The following is a 27,630-nucleotide window of genomic DNA, read 5'->3' on the forward strand; positions in this document are numbered from 1 at the left end:
GTGGCTGGCAAGAAAGGGTATTAAATAAAAAAAAGTAATGACATGGCCTCCTTGTTCACCTGATCTGAACCCCATTGAGAACCTGTGGTCCATCATCAAATGTGGGATTTACAAGGAGGGAAAACAGTACACCTCTCTGAACAGTGTCTGGGAGGCTGTGGTTGCTGCTGCACGCAATGTTGATGGTGAACAGATCAAAACACTGACAGAATCCATGGATGTCAGGCTTTTGAGTGTCCTTGCAAAGAAAGGTGGCTATATTGGTCACTGATTTGTTTTTGTTTTGTTTTTAAATGTCAGAAATGTGTATTTGTGAATGTTGAGATGTTATATTGGTTTCACTTTTAAAAATAAATCATTGAAATGGGTATATATTTATTTTTTGGTTAAGTTGCCTAAAAATTCTGCACAGTAATAGTAGTCACCTGCACACACAGATATCCCCCGAAAATAACTAACACTAAAAACAAACTAAAAACTACTTCCAAAAAAATTCAGCTTTGATATTAATGAGTTTTTGGGGTTCATTGAGAACATGGTTGTTGTTCAATAATAAAATGAATCCTCAAAAATACAACTTGCCTAATAATTATGCACTACCTGTATACTTCTAGCATCAATACCATATTATGGTTCTACAATCTGACAGGTGCGCTTTATATGTTGTCCATTTTTATATCTACATTTTATTGTTGAAATGTTATTAATCATTGTGCACATATTTACCTTCCTGAACGAGGCTCACAGGACCGCTCTCTTCCTCCTGCTCTTCTGCTTGAGAAGTTGGGGTGGTGGGGGGGGGAAGCTCCTCAGCTTGCTCCTCAGCAGGAGCTGGGGTTGGGGAGTGGGAGGGCCCTGGCTGCTCCTCTTCATCCATCTCCTCCTCTGCCGCATCCTCCTCTGCCGCATCCTCCTCCTCCTCCTCATCGGCCTGGCGCCTTCTGCGCTTGGCGCGGACAACTGGCATTGGAGCTCCTATAATAACACAATGTTCATATATTATAAAAATGTTTTCTAATGACGTATGCAAATTCTGTGTACTCTGCTGTATTGTATATGAATACAAATTGATTTATATAGACAGTTAACCAATGGGACAATGTTATATTAAAGGGTCTTGTGGGCACTACAGGGGACTGAGCGTGAGCTGGGATGCAACCATGTTAAAATGAGCTGTTTTTGTCTCCTTTGTTTTGCTCAGACCATCTCATGTTAAAAAAAGGGCCTGATGGAGCACACGGGATTACTATAACAACCCCACTCCTAACACAGGAATTTAGTGGTAATCTATATATATAAAACTCAACGTGTGTGTGTGCATAAATGTATGTATGTATGTATGTATGTATGTATGTATGTATGTTCCAGCATCACGTACAAACGGCTAAAGATATTTATATGAAACTTGGCACACAGGTTACTTATATGTCAGCCACAAACATAGGATAGGTGGTTTAAACCTTACCCACCCCCACTTGCCATGGTCGGGGTTTTTCTTTAAAGTCCCATGCAAAGCAATGGGAAAATTATGTTCCCACATAACTTCTGTGTTCCTGTCTGCTGTCCCATGTCTTTTTTCAACAGTACTATGAATACCTTGGCTGGTGCTGATATATGTTAGCACAACATGGCATCTTGGTTAACAACATCTGACCTGGAGGGGCGGAGTAACATCATGGCGCCGTAAGGTCTCAGGGCGTCAGCAGCAGCAGCTCATGTTCCTCTCCAGGCGGCTCAGAAAAGGAAGACTAGGAGATCAAAACTGCCCTGAAAAGCCCTGAAATGCCGAGAATCTCCATCTCCATCTGAACTGTGCTAGTGAGATTACCTGGTCCGGCGGGCGGCGTGTGCGGTGTGCGGTGGAACCCGGCAGTGGAGATCTCGTCGCCCTCCGTACGGAGTATTGGAAGCTGGACCTGCATGCCTCCAGGGAGCCCCACGTGACTCGACGGCGGACGCAGCGACGGAGTGACGCGGCTGAGGAGGGAGGCGAGTACAGAGGGAGCGGGAGCTCTGCAAGGCTTGCAGTAAGGCTTGCAGCGTGCATCACTACAGACGCCGCAGACGCCAGTGTGGATACCAAGCCCGGCCTTGCTGAGAGTAAGGCGGAAGGGAGCGGGCGATACAGGAGCCCGATAGTCACCCGTAGTCGGCCAGCAGAGAGGTCAGATCCCGCTACAGGTTAACCACCTATAGAGCTCCACCAGATCGGAGGAAGGTCCCCCCCCCCTCCCCATATCGCCGGCCTGTGGAAATTCCAGGAATAAGAGGGGAGGTGAGTGAAAAGCCAAGCTGCTATGAAATGATATTGCAAGTGACAGTAAACTGAACTGGCTTTGGGACTATCTGCTGTTTTTTCTCTATCTTTTCTTTGGCCTCCCAAGTTGACATGAGTTAATCTGAACCAGTATTTGGGTGACATGGTTCTGCTGAAGGGGGTTCACCGTGCTTATACCCTACTGTCTCGTTAAAAGGAGTGTACTGGAATGGGCTGGTTATAATCTCATATAAATGTATATCTAAGAATGTCTAGAAATTTATAAAGTGTTGGAAAAAAAGGAGGAAAGAAGAGAGAGAGATCTGGACCAAGGGGCCAATAGGACTGTTATAATCTAATTAAAATAAGGACTTCAAGATATGAAAGATAAAGTGAGATAAAGTGAGATAAAGTGAGAGAAAACAGTAGCCCCGTACATACTGGCCTGACCTGAATCCCCCAGAATCCCCCTGGGAGGGTTTGGACTTAAGCTCTCGGAGGCCCCAGTCCCAGGCCCAGTAGATAAGGAACAGTGGGTAAAAGGGACAGTTGAATACGGATATTGAATAAACACTTAGTTTTGTGTTCCACTTTTCTCCCCGCTCCATTTTTCTTTTTCCGCTCCAGACACAGGCCCAAAAATACAGGGGCAGTGTATCAGTCGGGGAAGGGCGGCGAGCTTATCATTGAACGTTATTAAAAATCTCCATAAAACAGACTGTGGACAAAAGGGTAAAAATGGTTCGAAAGGCCCCAAAAAATGCGCAGGGGGGGAGCTCTGGACGCAGCACAATGAGGTCATACCTTGTGTCTGAAGGACCAGATCAGATACTGGTCAGCCCCAAAGGAGATGGTGATAAGGGCATGCCAGGGACCCCCGGGACCCCCGTGAAAAATAAAGGACAAACCGAGGGGGGGACTCCAGGAAGAGAGAAGGAGAAAGACAAGGATCAATCCCCCGCGATAAAAAGCCAAAGTAAAGTACTGAAAACCCCCGAAAATCAACAAATACAATCGAGCTGGCTTCCTGATACTTCTCTTGGAGACACCCGAGCTCCACCAACTAGGCAGGATATGATGGACATGTCAGAAATGATATTACGCCTAGAAAGAACTATTAAAGGTGAAATGGGAGCAACGAGAAGAGACATTCAAAGTGTGCTTCAGAGAGTGGAAGGGATAGAGGAACAATTAGAGGAACATAGAAATGCAATAACGGAACTAAGAGATAGAGCGGACATGGACTGGATAGAAATAAGAAATGCGCGCTATAAACTAGAGGATCAAGAGAACCGTAGTAGACGAAAAAACCTGCGCATAAAAGGCCTCTCAGAAGAAGTCAAAGACCTAGAATTGGGGGAGGTGCTTAGAGGAATATTCAATACAGCCCTAAAAAGGGAGGCGATAGCCCCTATGCATTTTGAGCGGGTCCACAGAATACAAAAACCCTATAACACACAGAGAGATCTACCAAGGGACACTATAGTCAGATTCCTAGAATATAATCAAAAAGAACTGGTATCCCAAATTACAAGGAATTCGGCAACATTGGAGTATAAAGGGGTCAAGCTACTTTTGTTTTCAGATCTATCAGCAGAGACATTGGCCCGAAAGAGGGCGTTGAAGCCATTAACCAGTCATCTACAATCAAAGGATATACCATATAGATGGGGCTCTCCAGCCTGCTTGTCGGTTAAGAATATGGGGGTCTCAGCAGTAATCCGTTTCCATGAAGATGTAAAAGAATTCTGTAAAAAGCTGAATATTCAGCCAATGCAAATAGATAACTGGGAAAAGAGGCCCCCAGCATGGAGAAGATGGAGGGAACAAGAATGGAATAGGGCATAGACTATTTAGGCCTGGGTGGGCTAAAGGGAGAGCTCTGTAGAGCACTGGGATGGGGGGCGGAGGGGGGGAAATGGGAGGATGGGGGTTAGGGATGGTTGATTGTCAGGTATGTGGAGGGATTGTCCCCCTGCTCCGGATCCCCCCCCTCCACCCGCTCTCTCTGTAACAATGGTCTGTAGTAAGGTTAATACTCAGAGAGAGAATAGGGGGTACCGCCTGGGGAGGGGGGAAACATGAGCTGACATGCTGTCCCTGGACCAGGACCCGTCCTGGTATAGACGGGGCCTGGAAAGTGGGGGGTCATAGTAGACGTCCCGAGGAAAGGCTATCTCGGCGAGCGGCCTGGATGGGCACTAACCGAGTGAGTCTTAGCATTGAGGTTCAATGCGTTGGGGGGGGGGGCTGGAGAGGGGGGGGGTATATGTTTTGTATGTGGTCTCGAGGTACTCCGATGAAGATGTGTGCGTTTAAAAAAACGAGCCTGAAGTTAAATCAGGAATATGGTTTGGTTGTTCTACGGCTGGAGAAAAGGTCTGGAGTCTCTCATGTCCTGTGGGGATATGATTTCCGAATCTCATTAAGGGGGGAACAAGTGAAAAATGATAAATGGGTGTCTTAAAAATGGTTACGTACAATGTACGAGGATTAAATAACCCCAGCAAGCGGTATCAGGTACTACAGGAGATGAAGAGACTCTCGGCCAACATAGTATTCCTCCAGGAAACCCACCTAAAAATAACCTCTAAAACTAGATTAAATTCTAAGGAATTCCCCACATGGATTCATAGCTATTCTCCTAATAAAAGAGCAAAGGGAGTCGCAATAGGGGTCGATAGAAATATACGGTTTTCCCTAGAAGCTACAGAAATAGACCCCGAAGGAAGATACTTGTTTGTCAAAGGTACTATTCTGAATATAAGATATACATTGGTAAATGTATATTGTCCTAATGTAAGGCCGGCTGTATATCTGAGAAAAATTCTGAATAAACTAGAGGGTTTTAGAGAAGGGATGGTGATCCTGGCAGGCGATCTAAACTTTGTATTTGACCCATTACTAGACACTCAACCCATCTCACTGAGATCGGAAGGGAAATATCTTAGAATGGTTAAACATAAATTATATCAAATGCAGATGGTGGAAGCCTGGAGAATCATCCACCCAAAAGATAAAGACTATACGTATTTCTCAGGGGTTCATGGGTCATACTCAAGGATTGACCATGTCCTACTAGACCATCGGCTGCTTGAAGGACTGATAAGGATGGAAATAAAATCTATAACACTGTCAGACCACGCTCCAGTGGTAATGTCCTTAGACTCAGGTGAGATCCCGGCTGGACATCCAGTATGGAGACTGGATGAATCACTGATAAATAATATCAAAACAGCCGATGGTCTAGAAAGGGACATAGGTACATTCTTCAAAGAAAACGATATTGAAAATATCGCACCAGCCACGCTTTGGGAAACGCACAAGGCATTTATAAGAGGAAGGTTGATTGCAGAAAAGGTTAAGAGGAGGAAGATTAGGCAGGCAAGGAAACAAACACTATTAGAAGAAATCCAGGCCCTTGAACGGGAGCATAAAGTAGTACAGGAAGAACAGGTCCTAAGGGTTCTAACTAGTAAGAGAGAAGAGCTCCGTGACCTCCTTGAACAGGAAACAAAATGGATTTTTAACAATGCGAACAACAAATTTTATGCCCTTGGTAATAAACCGGGGAGACTGTTGGCAAGGACCATAAAACCAAGAAACATACAGAACTCTATCCTGAAAATAAAAGATAGAAATGGAGAAATGAGACATTCTACTAGTGAGATAACTAAAATATTTTATGATTATTATCAAAACCTATATAATGTCAACAAGGGGCAAGGGGACATAGAAGTTCAGAATAGAAGGGGGAAAATTAAACAATATCTAGAAAAGATTAAAACCCCTGGCCTAGCAGAGGAAGTAATAAATGACTTAGAAAAAGAAATAACAAAAGAGGAAATAAATCAAGTGATTAAGAATATCAAAATGGGGAAGAGCCCCGGCCCTGACGGGTTTACATCATTATATTATAAAAGGTTTGGGGGGATACTAGTACCATTTTTCCAGAAGTACATGAACTCAATAGGGGGGGGTATGGCAATGCGTAAGGAGGCTCTGAATGCTCACATAACATTGATAGGGAAGGAGGATAAGGACCCATCCTTGTGTGCCAGCTATAGGCCGATTTCGTTAATAAATGTGGATATAAAAATCTATTCAAAAATTCTTGCCGAGAGGATAAGACCGCTCTTAAAAGGCCTTATAGATAATGATCAAGCAGGGTTTGTACCCGGGAGAGAAACGAGAGAAAACATCTTAAGAGTTATATTTCTGTTACAGAAAGCCAAAAAGAACAAAGAACCAGTAGTATTCCTGTCATTAGATGCCGAAAAGGCGTTTGACAGGTTAGAATGGGAATTTATGTTAGCAAACCTATCCCATATAGGATTTGGTTCAAGTATGCTCAGGTGGATAGGGGCTCTTTACTCAGAACCGTCTGCTCAGGTGAGGGTGAACGGCACCCTATCGGATAGCTTTTCACTGAGTAACGGGACCCGGCAGGGGTGTCCGCTTTCGCCCCTCCTATTCGTCCTTTCATTGGAGCCTTTACTGGAAACAATCCGGATGAATCAGGATATAGAAGGGATAAAACTTGACAGAAGGGAGCATAAGATATCCGCATTTGCGGATGACATGATGCTATTCGTATCGAACCCCAGGGAAACATTGCCTAAAATAATGATGGAATATGAACTGTATGGGGAGATCTCTAATCTTAAAATTAATAAAGATAAAACGGAGATATTAAGTATATCATTAAGCCCACAGGATCGTAGGGAACTTGAGGGGCTATATCCATTTAGATGGAAGCAAAGAAGGATGAAATATTTGGGTGTATACTTGTCCAGCGTGGAAAGATATTTCTATGAGGACAATTATATACTACTATTGAATAAAGTAAGATCAGATTTAAAGGGATATAGTATAGACAGAGTATCATGGTGGGGAAGGGTGAGTACTATAAAAATGATGATTTTGCCGAAAGTTCTTTATATCTTTCAAACACTCCCTATAAAAATTCCAGAAACATATTTTAAAATCTTGGAAAAGATAATAGGAGGTTTCATATGGAGGGGTAAAAAGCCGCGTATAGCAGCTGAGACTCTGATTAGACCCAAAGAGGAAGGAGGAATACAGATGCCGGATTTTAGAAGGTACTATGAGGCGGCGGTAATAAGGAGGATTACAGACTGGGTGCAGGGGGAGGGTGGAAGCAAAAAAAAATGGGTAGAAGTTGAAGAAAGTCTAAGTAAAAAAGAGCTAGGGAATATAATATGGGTACCGAGGCAACATAGGGGTTTACCCCTGGATATGCCTGTAATAACAAAAGAAACTTTTAGAATATGGGATAAGGTCTGTAAGAAAAATAAATTGCCCTACAATAGCCCCCTGCTGCCACTAACAGGTACGGACTACTTCCCACCGGGTAAGGAGGGGGGATGGTATCGGAGGTGGTCAACCTCAGATACCCCAAGATTGAAGGATCTATTAAAAGGTAATGAAGTATGTTCGGTGGGAGAACTCCAAGAGAAATATGGACAGTACCCAGGGGACAGGTGGAGACACAGACAAGTCCAACATTTTGTTAGTACTCTGTCGAAGCCCTTGCGAGCTATGAATGAATTAAATAAATGGGAAAAACTTATGACCCAAGGAGAATCTGGGAAAGGGGGAATATCAAGCATCTATAAGATGTTGACAACCAAGATAGATTTAGGGAAATTGAAAATAATAGAAAGCTGGGAAAAAGAACTTAACCAAACCATATCCAATAAGAAGAAGAGACAGGTATTAGAATATGTTCAGGCCACTACGATGGATGCAAAAGTAAAAGAAACTAATTATAAGTTACTCACTAAATGGTACTTCGTACCGATTAAACTGCATAGAATGAATGGAGAGGCTTCCCCCTTATGCTGGAGAGAGTGTGGGATGGAGGGAACACATGCCCACATATGGTGGCAATGCCCCCTCATACAGGCATATTGGCGGGAGATATTAGGACTGATAAAAAAAATCAGTGGATATGCGATAAAATATGACCCATGGGAATGTCTGTTTCACACTACAAGTATGTCCAGGAAAAAGTATAGAGGTTCCTTGGTCCCGTTTCTTTTGAACGGAGCCAAGGCACTAATACCTAGGAACTGGATGGAAAAAAAAGCACCCACGATAGGGGAATGGCTCCAAGAAATTGATAAAATGAGAGTGATGGAGGAGCTTTGGTCCTTTAAGGCAGAGTCTGGGCTAAGATATGAAATGATCTGGAGGAAATGGAGGGACTTTAGGGCTGGGGGGGGGGGAGAGGAGGGAGGGGGAGGAGAGTCTGGAGAGGAATAGGGGAGACCGGTGGTAGGAAACCTCATGCTCCCCCCTTTTTTATTTGTTCTTTCCCTTTTTTTCTTTCTATTTCTTTTTTTTTCCCTTTTTTTTTTTTTTTTTTTTAAGTAAATATACAATAAGGGGAATTAGCCCCTCAACTTCTCACTAGTAGTCTAGATGAACTCCTTTTTTCACAATCCCATCGTGTTTTGGTGCACTTAAGTAAATATATATTAAAGGGAATTAACCCCTACTCCGCACTATATTTCAGTAAGATTTTTTTTTATTTTTTTTTTTTTTTTTTTTAGAAGAAAGTGTTTTTAGTTTATTTTCTTTCTCATGGGGTAGTATATAAAAAATTTTTTTTTTTTTTTTTTTTTTTTTTTTTTTTCTCTCCATGTTTATGTACACTTAAGTAAATACACAATAAAGGGAATTAACCCTTATAGTTTAACCGTCTTTCCTTTTTCCCCTTTTCTTGTTTTTCATAATTCACTTTGGTTATTATATATTTAAGTAAATACACAATTAGGGGACTTAACCCCTATATATCTCACTATATCTAGTAGGACTTAATGTTTCTTTATTTGGTCTTCACAGGGGAAAGTGTTCCCCCCCTTTTTTTTTTTTTTTTTATTTTTTTTTTAACATATCTAAGAAAATACACAATAAGGGGAATTAACCCCTCTACTTTTCACTAGTATTCTAAATGAACTTCCTTTTTCTCACATTCCCATCGTGTTTTGGCGCACTTAAGTAAATATACATTAAGGGGAAGTAACCCCTAATCCTCACCATATTTCAGTAAGATTTCGTGTTTTTTTTTTTTTTTTTTTCCTTCTCTCTCTATTTTCTTTCTTTTTTATATAAGAGTCTTTTTTCCCTCTTATGGGGTAGTATATACTGAATTTGTTTTTTTTTTTTTTTTTCACTCAAGTAAATACACAATATAGGGGAATTAACCCCTATAGTTTAATTATTTTTCTTTTTTTTTTTTTTTTTTTTTTTTTTTTTTCTTTTCTTCTTGTTCCTCATAATTAATTTTTGTAATTATATATCTAAGTAAATACACAATTAGGGGAATCAACCCCTACATATCCCACTATATTTTAGAGGGACTTATTATTATTTTTTTTTTTTTTTTTTTTTTTTTTTTTTTCTTCCCTCTCTCTCCTCCCTCCTCCTCTCGGTCTGTCTCTCCCCTCTCCCGCTGTCTCCTATGTCTCTCTCTTTCCCTATGTCCCTCCCTATGTGGGTATTGGCATCTACCAGGGAGATGGAAGGGGAAGGACTGGCCCAGGGGTAGAATGTGAAGGAGAAATCCAGTAGTAGAATGTAGTAGTGGTAGAAGAAGATACAGTGTATATATTTGTCTTTTCTTTTTTTTTTCTCTTTTTTTTTTAATCGAGGGGGTACATATCGAGACCGTAGATGTTAGTCTGTATATATTGATTTTATGTTGTATTGATTGTTTTGTGAAAAAAACGAATAAAAGTACTTTATATAAAAACAACATCTGACCTTACATGAATTACATATGACCTTACATAACTGTCACCAAAGGAGCTGCGGTGGCTCCACGCGATTGCCACTGCACTGACAAGTGATTCACCTCTGCAGCTAGGGGGTTCGGATCCCGCTCTCGGCTACCTGTGAATTGCGTTTGGTGGTCTCAGCCCCGCCCCTGGTGGGTGTGCTATGCGAGGTTGGGTTGGGAGGACCCCCTCACACCCGCCATTGCCAACCGGGGCATGGAGAAAGGTGGCAGATTGCCTCTGGGGGAGGCCTCCCAACTCCTGCAGGCCGGCTCCTCTCTCTTTCGAGTTCACGCACAAAATACACTTTTTAAAAAAAAAACATAACTGTCAACAATAACTTACCTGGATGATATTTAGCCCGAAGACGTCTGACCTGATCCATTTGGCGCCTCTTCAGGTCAGACCACTTCTTGACAATTGCATTGTGGTCGTGTTGGCCGCCAAAGTCAGCGATTAGGGCGCTGACCACAGCCCTTTTCTCTGGCTGCCTCCGCAGCTTATCGTATCCTGTTTCCAGGAACTTCTGCAAGATGAAGAACAAAGTATATTGTAATACTTCTGTTGACAGCCTTATGGATATATGACGTAAATGTATGCTATTCAACAATTGGAAGCATTCTCGCCTTATTAATCAATGACAGGGGTAACATGAAAGATTTTATATCCTGCCATTTCGGTCGCCACCTTTTTTGCATAAATATAGCAGCCATTATCATTTGCATAATTATGAATATATTATTAACAACACAGGATACACGTATAGGGGAGATATGCGTTGCTAACTCTTTTCCCTGTCAGGAGCCTAACGCCCCGGGGGTCAGAGACGGGACCTTTTCGGAGGGCCACTGACGTATGTACCCGTCGCAGTTTTTTGTGATGTCACTCTTTAGGTGTGTGCACATTTTTCACTGCATCCGGGTGGAGTTTTTGGGTTGTGTTTTGCACGCCACAGGCTTTTCAACAGGAAAAAAACAGCTGGAGGCAGAATGGTTGCAAAACACTACGGGTTTGTTACCTAACTCTGGGTTTCAAGACCAGTCCACCTCCAGCTGTTGCAAAACTACTACTCCCATCAGCCACGGTCTGTCAGTGCATGCTAAGAATTTTACTTTTGCTGCATCTAGGGTGCCACAGTTTAGAGACCCGTGCATAAAGGCCTGAAAAATGGGGGCCTGCAGAACTTACAATACTAGAAGTGCCAGCATTCCCAGGCATGCTGGAAGTTGTAGTTCTGCAACATCTAAAGGGCAATATGTATTCGAACGTCCTTGGGCCTTGAGGACACTGAAGTCAGGACGTTCGCATACGTCCTATGTCCAAAAATTTTTTAAATTCATTATGCTAAATAACAAGGAAAAGTGCCTAAATACACATTTGCCAACCAGGGTGTCTGCAGCTGTCCAGGCATGCTGGGACTTGTAGTTTTGTAAAAGCAGGAGACACATTTTTTGTGAAATACTAATATCTGATCATATATACTAACTTTTAAACTAGACTAAAATGCTGGGCTGGGCTGGGACTTGTAGTTTTGTAAAAGCAGGAGACACATTTTTTGTGAAATACTAATATCTGATCATATATACTAACTTTTAAACTAGACTAAAATGCAGTTGAAGATGATGAAATAACAGTGGTCAAAATACTTACACAAATCAGCAACTTTTCCTCAGACTTAGTGAAATTGCTTCCAACCATGTTGCTGTGTGATTGCGCTGCGATCATAAGTTGGAAACTGGCAAGGCTCCAGGAAATGGTCGCGTGTTGTTCGCGCAATTGCGCATGCGCGATCGAAAAATCGCAATCGCAATATGTATTTTGGTTAAAATATCATACATATTCGATTTCAGAGTGCTGCTACAGCAGTTTTCGAAATATCTGCAATCAATTTCGCATTCGCATGTTGCGATATTTCGATAAAATATCAGGAATATTCTGAGCCAATCAGAGCGCTCCTCCAGCATATCTCGAAATTGCGCAATAAATATCGCATTCGCATGTTGCGATATTTCGATAAAATATCACGAATATTCTGAGCCAATCAGAGCGCTCCTCCAGCATATCTCGAAATTGCGCAATAAATATCGCATTCGCATGTTGCGATATTTCGATAAAATATCACGAATATTCTGAGCCAATCAGAGCGCTCCTCCAGCATATCTCGAAATTCCGCAATAAATATCGCATTCGCATGTTGCGATATTTCGATAAAATATCACGAATATTCTGAGCCAATCAGAGCGCTCCTCCAGCATATCTCGAAATTCCGCAATAAATATCGCATTCGCATGTTGCGATATTTCGATAAAATATCACGAATATTCTAAGCCAATCAGAGCGCTCCTACCGCAGTTATTAAAAAAATCGCAATTATTTTCGCATTCGCAATAGCGAAAAATCGCAATCAATTAATTTCGATAAAATATCACGAATATTCGAATTTAGCGAATATATCTCGAATATTCGAATATATATTCGAGATATATCGCGAAATCGAATATGGCATATTCTGCTCAACACTACTGCCCAAGTGATATGACTCTGTATCTACTACTACTACTAATACTGCTGCTGCTCAGTCAAGACACCTATGTCAAAAGTTATTTCCCACTCTATATACTCCTATTACCACTGCTGTTCATCATGGCACCTCCTGCCCAAGTGATATGACTCTGTATCTACTACTACTACTAATACTGCTGCTGCTCAGTCAAGACACCTATGTCAAAAGTTATTTCCCACTCTATATACTCCTATTACCACTGCTGTTCATCATGGCACCTCCTGCCCAAGTGATATGACTCTGTATCAACTACTACTACTAATACTGCTGCTGCTCAGTCAAGACACCTATGTCAAAAGTTATTTGCCACTCTATACTCATATTACCACTGCTGTTCACTGATACCACTGATAGTTAATTTATCCCTTAACTACCCCCATTTGTGAGGGTCAGGGTTTTTCTTTAAAGTCCCATGCAAATCAATGGGAAATGTATGCTCCCACATAACTTCTGTACGCCTAGAGATATTTCAATAATACCTGCTATACATATTACTTATATGCCAAATAAAAATATATAACAGTTAAATTAACCCTTACCTACACCCTTATATAAAAGATGGGTATATTTATATTACTATGATTTTCCTCCACAAAAGGTTAAGATAGGAAGACCGGGCAACGCCGGGTATTCAGCTAGTAATAGTATAAAATGTTTTTGGTTATTATTAAGTTAGATGTGTTGATGTTGATGTTGATGTGTTAGATGTGAAGTTAGATGTGTTTAAAAAACTAACAATCTCAATAAGAAATTAAACCTTTGCAAAATATAATTTTTTTTATTAAAACAAAAAAAAATTAAGACATGAGCTTCTGAAGCTCTGCCACCTCATCAATGTTTTTCGCCAGTTGTTGCGCCAGCTGTTGATTTTGGCGGGTAAAACAAAGAATTTGTTGCTCATTTGAGAGTATTCTCTGTGTCATATTTTTCATGGCAGATTGTTTCCTCTTGAGCTTTTGTAAAACTGTTAGGATATAAGAAAAAAACATTTGGATTTCAAAGACCGTTACGAAAGATTATTTTCAGCCCTAAAAATAATAAAGTCTGACTTAAGAGCCTCTATGAAAGAGGATCTGGCAGAGGCAATTCTCTTCCTTAGAACTCTACATTGCATTTATTTGCATTTGCTAAGCCTAGAACTACATTTCAAGATTAATATAAACCATTTCTAGGTTTTGCAGATTTTGTTTTTGGTTCATTATAGATAAGCTTTGTTTTTGTTCTAAAACAACCAAATAATGTGGTCTGTATTTTTGAACTGGTAAAGATCCTGTTCCTGATGTTTATGCCTGCTGCTACTATCCAGTCACTTGATTGTTTTCATTGTGTTTGTCTTTTGCTTAAACTGTGCAATACAGTAGACTGTTGGCTTCCCAGCCAGTAGTCCTGTGGTAGGTTGCGTTTCTTTCCCTCAAGGAATGTATAAAATACATTCGCATATTAATACAGAGGAGTCGGAGTCGGGGAGTCGGGGAGTCGGGGTCTGAAGTACATAAAACTGAGGAGTCGGAGTCGGAACATTTATCTACCGACTCCACAGCCCTGCTTTAAATGCTGTCCATTTTTAGAGCTACATTTTATTGTTGAAATTTTATTAATCTCTGTGCACATATTTACCCTCCTGATTGATGGTAAAATGAACCGTCTCATCCTGCTCCTCTTCTTCGTCACCCACTACTCCACCAGAAGCTTTGGGGGGGGGGGTGCAGCTCCTCCTCTTGCTCCTCCACAGGAGCTGGGGATGGTGATGTGAATGGCCCTGGCTGCTCCTCCTCATCCCTCTCCTCCTCTTCCACATCCTCCTCCTGCTCCTCCTCTGCGGCCTGTCGCCTTGTGCGCTTGGGGCGCACAGCTGGTAGAGAAGCTCCTATAAAACACAATGTTCATATATGTTAAAATGTTTTCTAATGACGTATGCAAATTCTGTGTACTCTGCTGTATTGTATATGAATACAAATTAATTTATATAGACAGTTAACCAATGGGACAATGTTATATTAAAGGGTCTTGTGGGCACTACAGGAGACTGAGCGTGAGCTGGGCTGCCACCATGGTAAAATTAGCTGTTTTTGTCTCCTTTGTTTTGTTCAGACGATCTCATGTTAAAAAAAGGGCCTGATGGAGTACACGGGATTACTATAACAACCCCACGCCTAACACAGGAATTTAGTGGGAATCTATATATATAAAACTCAACGTGTGTGTGTGCATGTATGTATGTATGTTCCAGCATCACGTCCAAACGGCTAAAGATATTTACATGAAACTTGCCACACAGGTTACTTATATGTCAGCCACAAACATAGGATAGGTGGTTTAACCCTTACCCACCCCCATTTGCCATGGTCGGGGTTTTTCTTTAAAGTCCCATTCAACTCTATGGGAAATACATGTTACTTCATAACAGCTGTAGATATTTCGATAACACTTGGTCACATGTTACCTATACGTCCACTTAAAGTATAGGATCGTTAATTTATCCCTTAACTACCCCCATTGGTGAGGGTCGGGGTTTTTGTTTAAAGTCCCATGCAAAGCAATGGGAAAAGTATGTTCCCACATAACTTCTGTGTTCCTGTCTGCTGTCCCATGTCTTTTTTCAACAGTACTATGAATACCTTGGCTGGTGGTGATATATGTTACCACAACATGGCGTCTTGGTTAACAACATCTGACCTTACATGAATTACATATGACCTTACATAACTGTCACCAAAGGAGCTGCGGTGGCTCAACGCGATTGCCACTGCGCTGACAAGCGATTCACCTCTGCAGCTAGGGGTTCGGATCCCGCTCTCGGCTACATGTGAATTGAGTTTGGTGGTCTCAGCCTGGCCCCCGGTGGGTGTGCTATGCGAGGTAAGCCTGCGCTTAGTACGCCCACCCCCCTCCCACAAAAACCACCACACTTACACACGCACTCGAAATTGGGTTAACATGCACGCACTCTGACCACGCGGTCTCTAAAAAGAGAGGCGAAGGACTAACGGGGCTGGTTGAGCGGGCAAATTCTCTCACTCCCTTATAGGGAGTCCCTCTGCCCCGTTGGGCTTCGAAGCGGAGCAGGTAGGACGGTCTGTGTGGGAGGACCCCCTCACACCCGCCATTGCCACCCGGGGCATGGAGAAAGGTGGCAGATTGCCTCTGGGGGAGGCCTGCCTACTCCCAACTCCTGCAGTCCGGCTCCTCTCTCGAGTTCACGCACAAAATACACTTTGGAAAAAAAAAACATAACTGTCACCAATAACTTACCTGGATGATATTTATCCCGGATATGCCTGACACGGTCCATGTGGCGCCTCTTCATATCGGACCATTTTTTAACGATCGCCAGGCGATCGTGTTGGCCGCCTAATTCCACCATTAGGGCGCTGACAACGGCCTTTTTATCAGGCTGCCTGCGCAGCTGATCATACCCCTTTTCTAGGAACCTCTGCAAGATGAAGAACAAAGTATATTGTAATACTTTTGTTTAAAGCCTTATGGATATATGACGTAAATGTATGGTATTCAACAATTGGAAGCATTCTCGCCTTATTAATCAATGACAGGGGTAACATGACACATTTTATATCCTGCCATTTCGGTCGCCACCTTTTTTGCATAAATATAGCAGCCATTATCATTTGCATAATTATGTATATATGATTAACAACACAGGATACACGTATAGGGGAGATATGCGTTGCTATTCATCTGACCGCTATAATAATTTTTGGACACTGATAATGGGCCTGTACAATAGATAATTTTTTTTCATCCCTATCTTTATATAGGCACAATAATATGTTTGTTTCTTTTGACTTTTTGATGAATTAATTTTGAATAAATAATGGAGTTGATGTTATTTAACAACTACAACTACCAGCATGCTCTGATACACCATGTAGCTCACCGTCACCAGCTGTACAACAATTATACTTTAACTCCCAGCATGCCTGGACAGTTAATGGCTGTCCGGTAATAACGGGGAGTTGTTTTGCAACAGCTGTAGGCTCCGTTTAGGAAACAGTGCCGTACAAGATGTTTTCTTTTAATGTGGAGGTGAGGGTGGCTATGTAGGGGTATGTGTATATGTTTTATTTTTTCATTTATATTTAGTGTGGTGTAGTGTTTTTAAGGTACAGTCAGAGGGGCATGGGGTTCACAGTAGTTTCCCGCTGAGGGTTTGAGCTGCAGCGCCAAATTTGCTTCAGCTAGAAGCACACTGTAAGCCACAGCCCATGTGAATGTACCCTGTACATTCACATTGGGGGAGAGGGGGGGGGGGGAATTGCAGCCAGTTGCATGCAGGGAGTTGTAGTTTTGCAACAGCTGGAGGCAGAATTATTTCACATTGGTCACTTTCCTCACTCTCCCATCTTCCTTTTCCCCCACTTTCTTTTATTATTTTTCCCCGTGTTCTGTTTTGTTTGTCACTCTTTTTGTTTTGGTGCTTGCACTTTATGTGTGGCGAGTAGGGTGCTGGTCCTTGGGCCGGTCTCTGAAAGTCTTGGGAGTTGGTAGACTCGGCCTTCTGGTTAGGTTCACCGGCTCTCATGTGGTCTCCCTTCGGGGGAGCCTCACCGAGGAGGGTTCTGTTTCGGCAGTCCCTCCGAGGATGTTGGGTCCTTGTGGCTTCGGCTGCTTGGACCAAGATGGGTCCATATGGCTTCGGCTGTATGGACCACAGTAACTCTTTTCCCTGTCAGGAGCCTAACGCCCTGGGGGATCAGAGACGGGACCTTTTCGGAGGACCACTGACGTATGCACCCGTCACAGTTTTTTGTGATGTCACTCTTTAGGTGTGTGCACATTTTTCCCTGCACCGGGTGGAGTTTTTGGGTTGTGTTTTGCACGCCACAGGCTTTTCAACAGAAAAAAAAAACAGCTGGAGGCAGAATGGTTGCAAAACACTACGGGTTTGTTACCTAACTCAGGGTTTCAAGACCAGTCCACCTCCAGCTGTTGCAAAACTACTACTCCCATCAGCCACGGTCTGTCAGTGCATGCTAAGAATTTTACTTTTGCTGCATCTAGGGTGCCACAGTTTAGAGACCCGTGCATAAAGGTCTGAAAAATGTGGGCCTGCAGAACTTACAATACTAGAAGTGCCAGCATTCCCAGGCATGCTGGAAGTTGTAGTTCTGCAACATCTAAAGGGCAATATGTATTCGAACGTCCTTGGGCCTTGAGGACCCTGAAGTCAGGACGTTCGCATACGTCCTATGTCCAAAAAAATGTTAAATTCATTATGCTAAATAACAAGGAAAAGTGCCTAAATACACATTTACCAACCAGGGTGTCTGCAGCTGTCCAGGCATGCTGGGAGTTGTAGTTTTGTAACAACAGGAGACACATTGTTTGGGAAATACTAATATCTGATCTTATATACTAACTTTTAAACTAGACTAAAATGCAGTTAAAGATAATGAAATAACAGTTTTCAAAATACTTACACAAATCAGCATCTTTTCCTCAGCGAGCGTGAAATTGCTTCCAACCATTCTGCTATTGCGATCATAAAGTAGGAAACTGGCAAGGGTCCAGGAAATGGGCGCGTGTTGTTCGCGCGATTGCGCATGCGCGATAGAAAATTCGCAATATATATCGCAATCGCAATATTTTTTTCGCTAAAATATCACAAATATTCGATTTCAGAGTGCTCCTACAGCAGTTTTCGAAATATCTGCAATCAATTTCGCATTCGCATTTTGTGAAATTGCGCTAAAATATCTCGAATATTCGATTTCAGAATGAGCCAATCAGAGCGCTCCTACAGCATTTGGGGAAATTCCGCAATCATTATCGCATTCGCAATATTGCGAAATTTCGATAAAATATAACGAATATTCTGAGCCAATCAGAGTGCTCCTACAGCATTTGTCGAAATTGCGCAATAAATTTCGCATTTTGCGAAATTTCGAAAAAATATCAAGAATATTCTGAGCCAATCAGAGTGCTCCTACCGCAGTTGTCGAAAATTCGCAATTATTTTCGCATTCGCAATAGCGAAAAATCGCAATCATTTCATTTCGATAAAATATCACGAATATTCGAATTTAGCGAATATATCTCGAATATTCGACTATATATTCGAGATATATTGCGAAATCGAATATGGCGTATTCTGCTCAACACTAGTGCTGAAGTCTAATGTATCAGTGAGGATGGCGCTCTGCAGACTCCTCCAGCACTAACTTATTAAGGGAAAAGCAACAGTGAAAAAGTTTCCAAACCTGTCTTTTCACTTCACCTCCAACACATTTTGGTCTGTGGTGTCTGCTAGTGTACCAGTGACCTGTGAATATATTTTTAGCACACCCTAAATCAAAAATAAAAAAAAAATTCTACCAAATCAAGTGACAAATCTGCTCTGTGCAAGATGTGATTTATTAGATAAATCAGAGTTGAAGAAAGTCACATCAACGTAATCCTACCAATCACATCATTGTTGAACTTAGCTGCTCTATGTGTACATGTAAACTGTTGACAGCTGAAAATAATTAATTCTGCAAACTCTGCATATCTCTGTGACCTTACTGCAATCGTTAAGGAGCCCCCTTCGCCTCCCTTTGAAGACTTGTCTATATTCAGTGAGAGTTCAGGGTTATATTGTATATTTGGTGCTGGCGTTCACAAAGATGGGTGTGGTGCGCTGATAGCATTCATGATTAAGTGGTTTCCTGTGTCAAATATAGCCTCTAATATACTGCAAACAGGCAGTCGATTTTTATACAAACTGATCTGGCTGCCATGAGGTTCTCTGACATTTCATACTTCTACTTAAAATAAATCTAGAAACAGGAAAGAAAGTACAAAATTATTGTTTTAGGCCAACTGTGAGGTCTTATCTTCAAAGTGGCAGAGTCCCTATTGTATTTTCCTAAACTGCCCTTGCTACTGGCACATGCTTAGCGGTCACCAAGACATTAGGTTGATTTGGAGACACACGGCAGATTTGTGACTTTTTAGCTAAAATAAATCTGGCATTTCTTGTAACAAAGTTATAAATCCTGAGATTTCATACTGAACTTTTTTTTTCCCTTAAACTTTAGGAATCCGAAATAGTTTGGAACTAACAATGCCGTTGCAAAAATATTTTAATTTTTATAATAATAATAAAATGTATTATTGAAAAAATAAGTTCATGCATTTCTTAAACATTTCTTGTTTCATTTTTATATTTTGTTGCTGTAAACACAAAAATGTATACAATAAACACTGTATACCTGCAAAATTATTTTGTGATTTAAATAGCCAGTCCTGTGAGCCATTAACAATGACAGACATTACACCCAGGCTTTCCATTGTCTTAGGCCTCTTCCACACAGGCGGACTCCGTCGCTACGGAGTCTGCCAGCTCCCGCCGGCTCAGCGGGAGATCTCTCCGCTAATCTGAGCTGGCGGATGACAAGTTCCTCTCTGCTCACTGAGCGGGGAGGGGCTTGTCGAGCACCACTGTCTCCCATGGGGAGATCTGATGAAAACGGACAGCATGTCCGTTTTCACCAGATCTCACCCGATCCGATCCGCCATGGACGGCTGGGGACGTATCGCCATCCATCCGATTTTGGCAGATCGGATCGGGTTGGATGTCAGCGGACATGTCTCCACTAACATCTGACACTCCATAGGACTGCATGGAGCGGCCGTTCAGGTCCGCCGTCAAAACTGACAGGCGGACCTGAACGGTCCAATCGTGTGAAAGGGGCCTTAGATGTCTCTGTAGACTACATGTCTCAATTGTGCAATTATTCCTGGTCTAGAACCCATCCTGCTCTGTAGCTGGACAATAAAGAAGCAGCAGTGCCCCAATGAGTTAAGAACTGAATAAAAGGTACACCACTACAGGTTGGTACTGTGGGTGTACAAATAGTATACATGGTGCCATGTCCTAAATTCACACTAGAAAGAAAATGCATACAAACTTTATAGGCACCCAACAGTTAAAATATATTTTTTTTTATTATACTACATAATCCATGAAAATCATTCATAAAAAAAATTGTTAAAATACATGATCACATCAGGCTTCTAGCATAAGTATGTAAACCAAACCAATCCCACAATAGAGATTTTGGCAGATCGGATCGGGTTGGATGTCAGCGGACATGTCTCCACTAACATCCGACGCTCCATAGGACTGCATGGAGTCGCCGTTCAGGTCCGCTGTCAAAACTGACAGTTGGACCTGAACGATCCAATCGTGTGAAAGGGGCCTTAGATGTCTCTGTAGACTACATTTCTCAATTGTGCAATTATTCCTGGTCTAGAACCCACCCTGCTCTGTAGCTGGACAATAAAAAAGCAGCAGTGCCCCAATGAGTTAAGAACTGAATAAAAGGTACACCACTACAGGTTGGTACTGTGGGTGTACAAATAGTATACATGGTGCCACGTCCTAAATTCACACTAGAAAGAAAATGCATACAAACTTTATAGGCACCCAACAGTTAAAATAAATAATTTTTATTATACTACATAATCCATGAAAATCATTCATAAAAAAATGAGTTAAAATACATGATCAAATCAGGCTTCTAGCATAAGTATGTAAACCAAACCAATCCCACAATAGAGATGTAAAGGCAACCAAAAACTTGAAATGTGGTAAGGTCAAGGGAAGGTTGATATAAATCCAAGCAGCCTGCCGTACCTCGACATGTTTCGCAATTAATCGCTTCCTCGGGTGCTTAAGTATATATTCTAAATTAATAAAAATGCATTTCATAACTGTCTCTGACTATATGTGTCCCACAATAAGTAGTGGCATTTACTAAATAACATATTGGCATATGTCAAGAACACTTAGAGCACGTAGGTGAACATGGGGGCATGCACATACACATACAAGGTGGCCAACGACACCAGGTCAGACATGCATACATAGTTTTCAACTGAGAAAAAAAGGAAACATTACAAAATGTAGTGTTGTTGTGATTACAATTGCCTCAGGGTGGTAATCACTCACCCACTAATGAATATGTGCCACATCCTTCAATATAGAGATTTGTGGAAAAAACATGCGAACATGTCTTTAACGAAAAAATGGACTTTATAGGCACAACCCAATAAAATTTATACTTTTAATACAAAAGATACATAAATACATCACAAAAAATTCAAATAAACATGAACAAATGAGGACCCAATTTTTGTCGCTCTAGGATAAACACTCAATAGCCACAGGGCTTATTGCAATAAATAGATAATGCGCTGGGTAGTGTGATGAGTCCAAGATGAGACCAATTGGATCCTTTGGACGTTAAAATCAGCTCGACATGTTTCGCGATCTTATACACATCGCTTCTTCGGGAGCTTCGATAAACGGTGCTTTCTATTTGATAAAGAAATACACTGTGCGCCTTAACTGCGTAAGCCAGCAGGTGGTCGACCACACCTAACCCCAAACAGATGGTACAAGGGGGAGAGGGTGGGGACCAATGCGTACCAACTCCTCGAATCACCATGGGCCAGAGGGGACCAGGAGAACAAGTTGGGGTATATCTGGTAATTCTTTTCAGAATAAAACCCAGAGTTGGATAAATAGTGGACAACGTCCCTCAAAAAAATCCCACGGCAGATTCCCCAAACAGCAGCCAAATCTCAGGTATAATAAACAATGTGTTTGGTTCTATTGCTGAAAAAGTGGTCTCGTGAGGAACCACTGGGTGGCAGTAGACAGATATCCAAACACTTCCTACATTGGGAATGGATCTTAGGGAGTCCCAGGGATGAGGGGCAGAGGTCCACAGAGCACAACCGCGCTGATCTGTTGTATCCAGCAAGTCCACTCTCCAAAGTACCAGAATTTCCAGATATACCCCAACTTGTTCTCCTTAACTGCTTACGCAGTTAAGGTCTCACAGTGTATTTCTCTTTCAAATAGAAAGCACCGTTTATCGAAGCTCCCGAAGAAGCGATGTGTATAAGATCGCAAAACATATCGAGCTGATTTTAACGTCCAAAGGATCCAATCGGTCTCATCTTGGAATCATCACTCTACCCAGCGCATTATCTATTTATCACAATAAGCCCTGTGGCTATTGAGTGTTTGGCCCCATACTCACGACCAAACATGTCTGCTGAAACTGGTCCGCGGGCCAGTTTCAGCAGACATGTTTGGTCGTGTGTGGGCGCGAGCGGGCCGAATTCCAGCAAACATTTGCCCGCCGGGCCTTTTCCCAGCGGACAAATATTCCTGGACTTGTTTTAAAACAGTCCGCTGGAATCCTGCCCGCTCGGACATGTACGGTCGTCAGTACAGACCTACCGTACATGTCCAGGCGCCCGCCGTCCCTCGCATGCGTCGAATGACTTCGACGCATGCGTGGAAGCATTTTAAAGGCAGGCCGCCCACGTCGCCGCGTCATTGTCACGGCGACACCGCGTCATCGGCGCGGCGACACCGCGGACACGCCCCGCGTATTGTTTACGCGCGGACTTCTGTACGATGGTGTGTACAACCATCGTACAGAAGCCCTCTGGCAGACATGTACGGTGAAAACGGTCCGACGGACCGCTTTCACCGTACATGTTTGTCCGTGTGTACCCGGCCTTTATCCTAGAGTGACAAAAATTGGGTCCTCATTTGTTTATGTGTATTTGAATTTTTTGTGATGTATTTATGTATTAAAAGTATTAAAAGTATCAATTTTATTGGGTTGTGCCTATAAAGTAAATTTTTTCGCTAAAGACATGTTCGCATGTTTTTTCCACAAATCTCTATTTACAAAATGTATGTACTCAAAAAGGGAGCCTTCGATTTCATAAGATGTAGAAAAGTTAAAGCCTGAAGTAAAGTACTTCACAGTAACATTCCTGATATATCAGAAGGCTAAATCTAGAAATGAATAATCCATATGGAATGTGTAAAAATTAATATATGACAGCAGCATAGTGAAACAACATACTGAAGGAGTTAACAAGCATCGACAATGGTCACGTGAGTAATGTTTGCAAGGTTTGTAGCAAACACTAACCACTGGATAGCATGGTTACCCTCATTTGCAGAAGTATTTAGGGCTTGAGGGGCCTGTCCTTAGAAATATCTTCAGTCTTCAAAGGGGAGCATACGATCTAAGTAAGGCTGGGTTCACACTACGGTTTTCCCGTCCGTCAGCCGCATACGATTTATATGAAAAAACGTATGCGGCTGAAACGGACGGGAACGTATGGCACCGCACATATGTGCGTTTTCCATTAACATTAATGTTAAAGGAAAACGTATGCGGTTGCCATACTGTTTTAAAAACGACCGCAAAACCGTGGTTGAACACGGTTTTGCGTACGTTTAAAAAACGTTTTGCCAGCAAATCGTACGCACCCGGATGCATCCGAGTGCATACGATTTGCAATGCATTGTCTATCTCTACGTTTTCCCGTCCGGGCCCGTACGTTTTCAATACTGAAATCGTATGCGGCTGACGGACGGGAAAACCGTAGTGTGAACCCAGCCTAACAGCATAACAGGTGGGGCTATTAAAAGCACAAAGCATACAAAAATCTTAAGGTGTTTAAAGGGTGTAGAGGAACAACAGTCACTGTAGTATATAGTATACATACCAGTAAATGCATGAAGTGATGATAAACTGGCCAAAGGCACTGGCCAGTGGTGGCAGTTACCTCTCCCCTCCGCTTGTTTATAAGCACAGGTCCTGACCAGGACGCCCACGCTGGTGTATTCATTCATAGAAAAAAAATAAGGATAGAAAAAAAATAAGGAATCAAAGCAATTTCTTTAGTACATCATCTCCAAAATTCGATGCAGACTCACTCTAATTTCAAGTATGTTCCTCTATCTAAAAACATACAGTATATTTAAATAATACTACTCAAAAGAGAACACATAGATGGTAGGAAATGAGCACACTGATACCACCAGTCCTTACAAATGGATCAACTTTAATTTATTTATCTACACATAGTGGGTATATAACATGGAATCAGTTGCCTGAGTACCTATGTGACTACTAAAAACCCAACACCTCACATACAAGACCAAGTGCAGACATATAAACACTAAACACAGTGGTAGGATGGGCTAACATCTCAGTGGAAAAACTCCCCATATGAAAATGATAGATCATCTACCTGTATCCGGTTTGTAGGCTAGTGCCTAACCAAAGTGGTTAATATGTTTTTCTGTGCTGTTGGAGTTCCCAGAGGAGCTGGGAACCCGAGGACTCTAAAGGACATTCAATTACCAGCTATGGACTTACTGGGGTAGATCCACGTACATCGGCGCATATATAGACCGGCGTAACGCATCTCATTTACGTTACGCTGGCTCAATTTAGAGAGGCAAGTACCGTATCCACAGAGTATTTGCATCCAAATATGCGCCGGCGTAACGTAAATTACGAGGCGTAAGGCGGGGTAATTGAAAGTGGGAAGGAAGTGGGCGTATTCCATTGAAATGAGCCGTGACCCCATGCAAATGAAGGGCCGGCCGGACTGCGCATGCGCGCATGAAGCTGACTATGTTCAACGCCTCTCTGCGCATGCTCAGAACTCGGTCCGGCGTAATCAGTGAGATATGAACTAGGCCGGGCGTAATTAGTGAGATATGCCCAGTGCATAAATACGCCCAAACATACGCCCTTCCATTGCAAAAGTACATCCATTTGTTTCCCCCCCTGAAGCAAGGTGCTTTTGTTCCGTTGTCTGTCGCTGTTTGTTGGTTTATGTTGGTGTGTTATTGGAGAGTGTTATTGGAGAGTGTTATTGGAGAGTGTTATTGGTGATTGTTTTTGGTGATTGTTTTTGGTGAGTGTTTGTTGCAGAGATGACAACGAGGAAGAGGAAGTTGAACTTCTCTCTGCGGGAGAAGGAGATCATTACCAGGGCCATTACCCGATTTGGTCGTTTGCTACATGGCCCTGAGAGTCGGGACACCACCCCTGCCAGGAGGAGGCAGATCCTGCAAGACAGTGGGATCCAAAAAAAGATCAATGATCTCAGGCGTGTGGTCCCTGGGAAGCTGGCAAAGATTGCAGCACATGCCAGGGGCACTCGAGGGGGACCACCATGCAATATTAGGCTCACTGCTGAGGAGCGTGCAGTGGCCCAGTGCTTCCACAGGCAGCAAGAGGAGCGGCTGCCTGGCTTTGACTCCGTTGAGGAGGCCGTGAGGACAGGTAAGTTATTTTTTTGTTCTATCTGGTGTGTAGCATGTGTGGGGGGGGAGGGAATATGTGACAAGTGTGTGGATCCTCCAACCTGTGTATGTTTTGTGTGATCCACAGATGTGCAGGAGGGTGCTGGGCCATCTGGCCAGTCCGCAGCCTCCACCGGACATGAGTCTGAGGAAGACCCCCAGGCAAGCCGGGAGTCCTCTGTGCAGGGGAGTGGCCCCAGCTCACCTCATGAGGAGGTTGAGGAGGAGGAGGTTGAGGAGGAGGAGGTGATGTCGGGGAATGAAGTACTTCTCCATTTGGAGGAGGCTCCCCCTGTGGCTGACAGCAGTCAGGCCTCCATCAGAGGTAGCCCCTCCCACTCCTCCTCCAACAGGGCTCCCCCCAGGGGTCTCCCCTACTCCCAGGCCACAAGCCGCATCAGGAGGCAGGAAGGCGACCCGCAAGACAAGGGGGGTGGCAGAGGTTCTGCCGGAAAATCTTAGGAGGGACCAGGCCCGTCAGACCCGCCATCTGGGTCAGGTCACCCAGACTTTGGACCGGATGGAGGAGAGCCTGGCCTCCATCAAGGATTCCATGCAGGACATGTCATGCAACACCCTGGCTGTGATTAACTGCCTCAATTACTTGCAGACCACCACAGCAGGCGTGGGTCAGGAGGTGCGTGCCCAGACCCAGGCTATCCAGGCCAATACGGCAACCCTCAATGTGGCCCTCACACGCATTGCCGTGGCCTTGGAGGGCAGGCCGCCAGGTGGGCAGAGACCAGGGGATGCTCCTCCTTCCCCTGATTCCCCCCCCATGAGTCTCCCCTGAGGAGCCGGGGCCGTGGCCGCCCCAGGCGTGGGTCACGCCAGCGGCGTTAGTTTTTTGTCTTTATTCAGTGTTTTATGTTTTTTTGTTATTTTTTACTGTTATTATGATTTGTTTTATGTTTGTGAATGATGTATGATTGTGGGGGTGACATTCCTGCCGGAAAAGGGGTGTCACCCTCAGTTGTGGTGGAGAAGGGATCCCCAGGACCAGGGAGAATTAACCCCTAGGTCTGTGTGAATGGTGTATGAATGTACAGTGACATAATTGGAGCCTTGGCGTGGCGTTGCTGCTCCCAAGTCCCGTGCGGTGTACTTTGGTCTAATCCAATTTGATGAGGATGTGGAGTGTGTGTGTGCTAGGGACCACAGTGGTGTGCATGCGTGCATTCTCATTGTGCCATGATTAATGTGTGTGTTTAACGTGCAAAGATGCCTACTGCGAGGCTTCTCCTGACTGCTGCTCCCTCAGAAAACGGGGTAGCCTCGGTTAGGGGGGGATTGCGTGGGTCGGGGGTCAGGTCATCACGTATGTCAATCTCCAGGCCATTTCTCATGGCGTAGTTGTGCAGCATGCAACATGCACCGATGATCTGGCACACAAAGTTTGGGGAATACAACAGGGTACCCCCAGACTTATCCAGGCATCGGAAACGGGACTTCAGGAGGCCAAATGTGCGCTCCACCACTGCACGGGTACATGCGTGTGCTTTATTGTATCTTCTCTCTCCTGTGGTTTGGGGATTCCGGAATGGAGTCAGGAGATGGGGTCCAAGTGCATATGCAGAGTCACCTGGAAGGGAAAAGACAGGAGGATGTTAGTCATGCATGTGCCCCTCGTGATGTCTGCATCATGGGGTCGGACAGTCATGCCTGACTCCCATGTCACTCACCAACCAGCCAGCTGTTCCCGTACATGTTTTGTTCAAATTCTGTTGGGATGGTGCTTTGACGGTATATGTAGCTGTTGTGGCTGGCCCCTGGGTGTTTGGCACGGACGTGCCATATGAGGCATTGGGCATATCACCTGTACGTTAATGGAATGCCAGTGCTTACGATTGCGGTATATGTGCTC

Source organism: Rana temporaria, chromosome 5 (genome assembly GCF_905171775.1).
Source record: "Rana temporaria chromosome 5, aRanTem1.1, whole genome shotgun sequence".
Classification (NCBI taxonomy): Eukaryota; Metazoa; Chordata; class Amphibia; order Anura; family Ranidae; genus Rana; species Rana temporaria.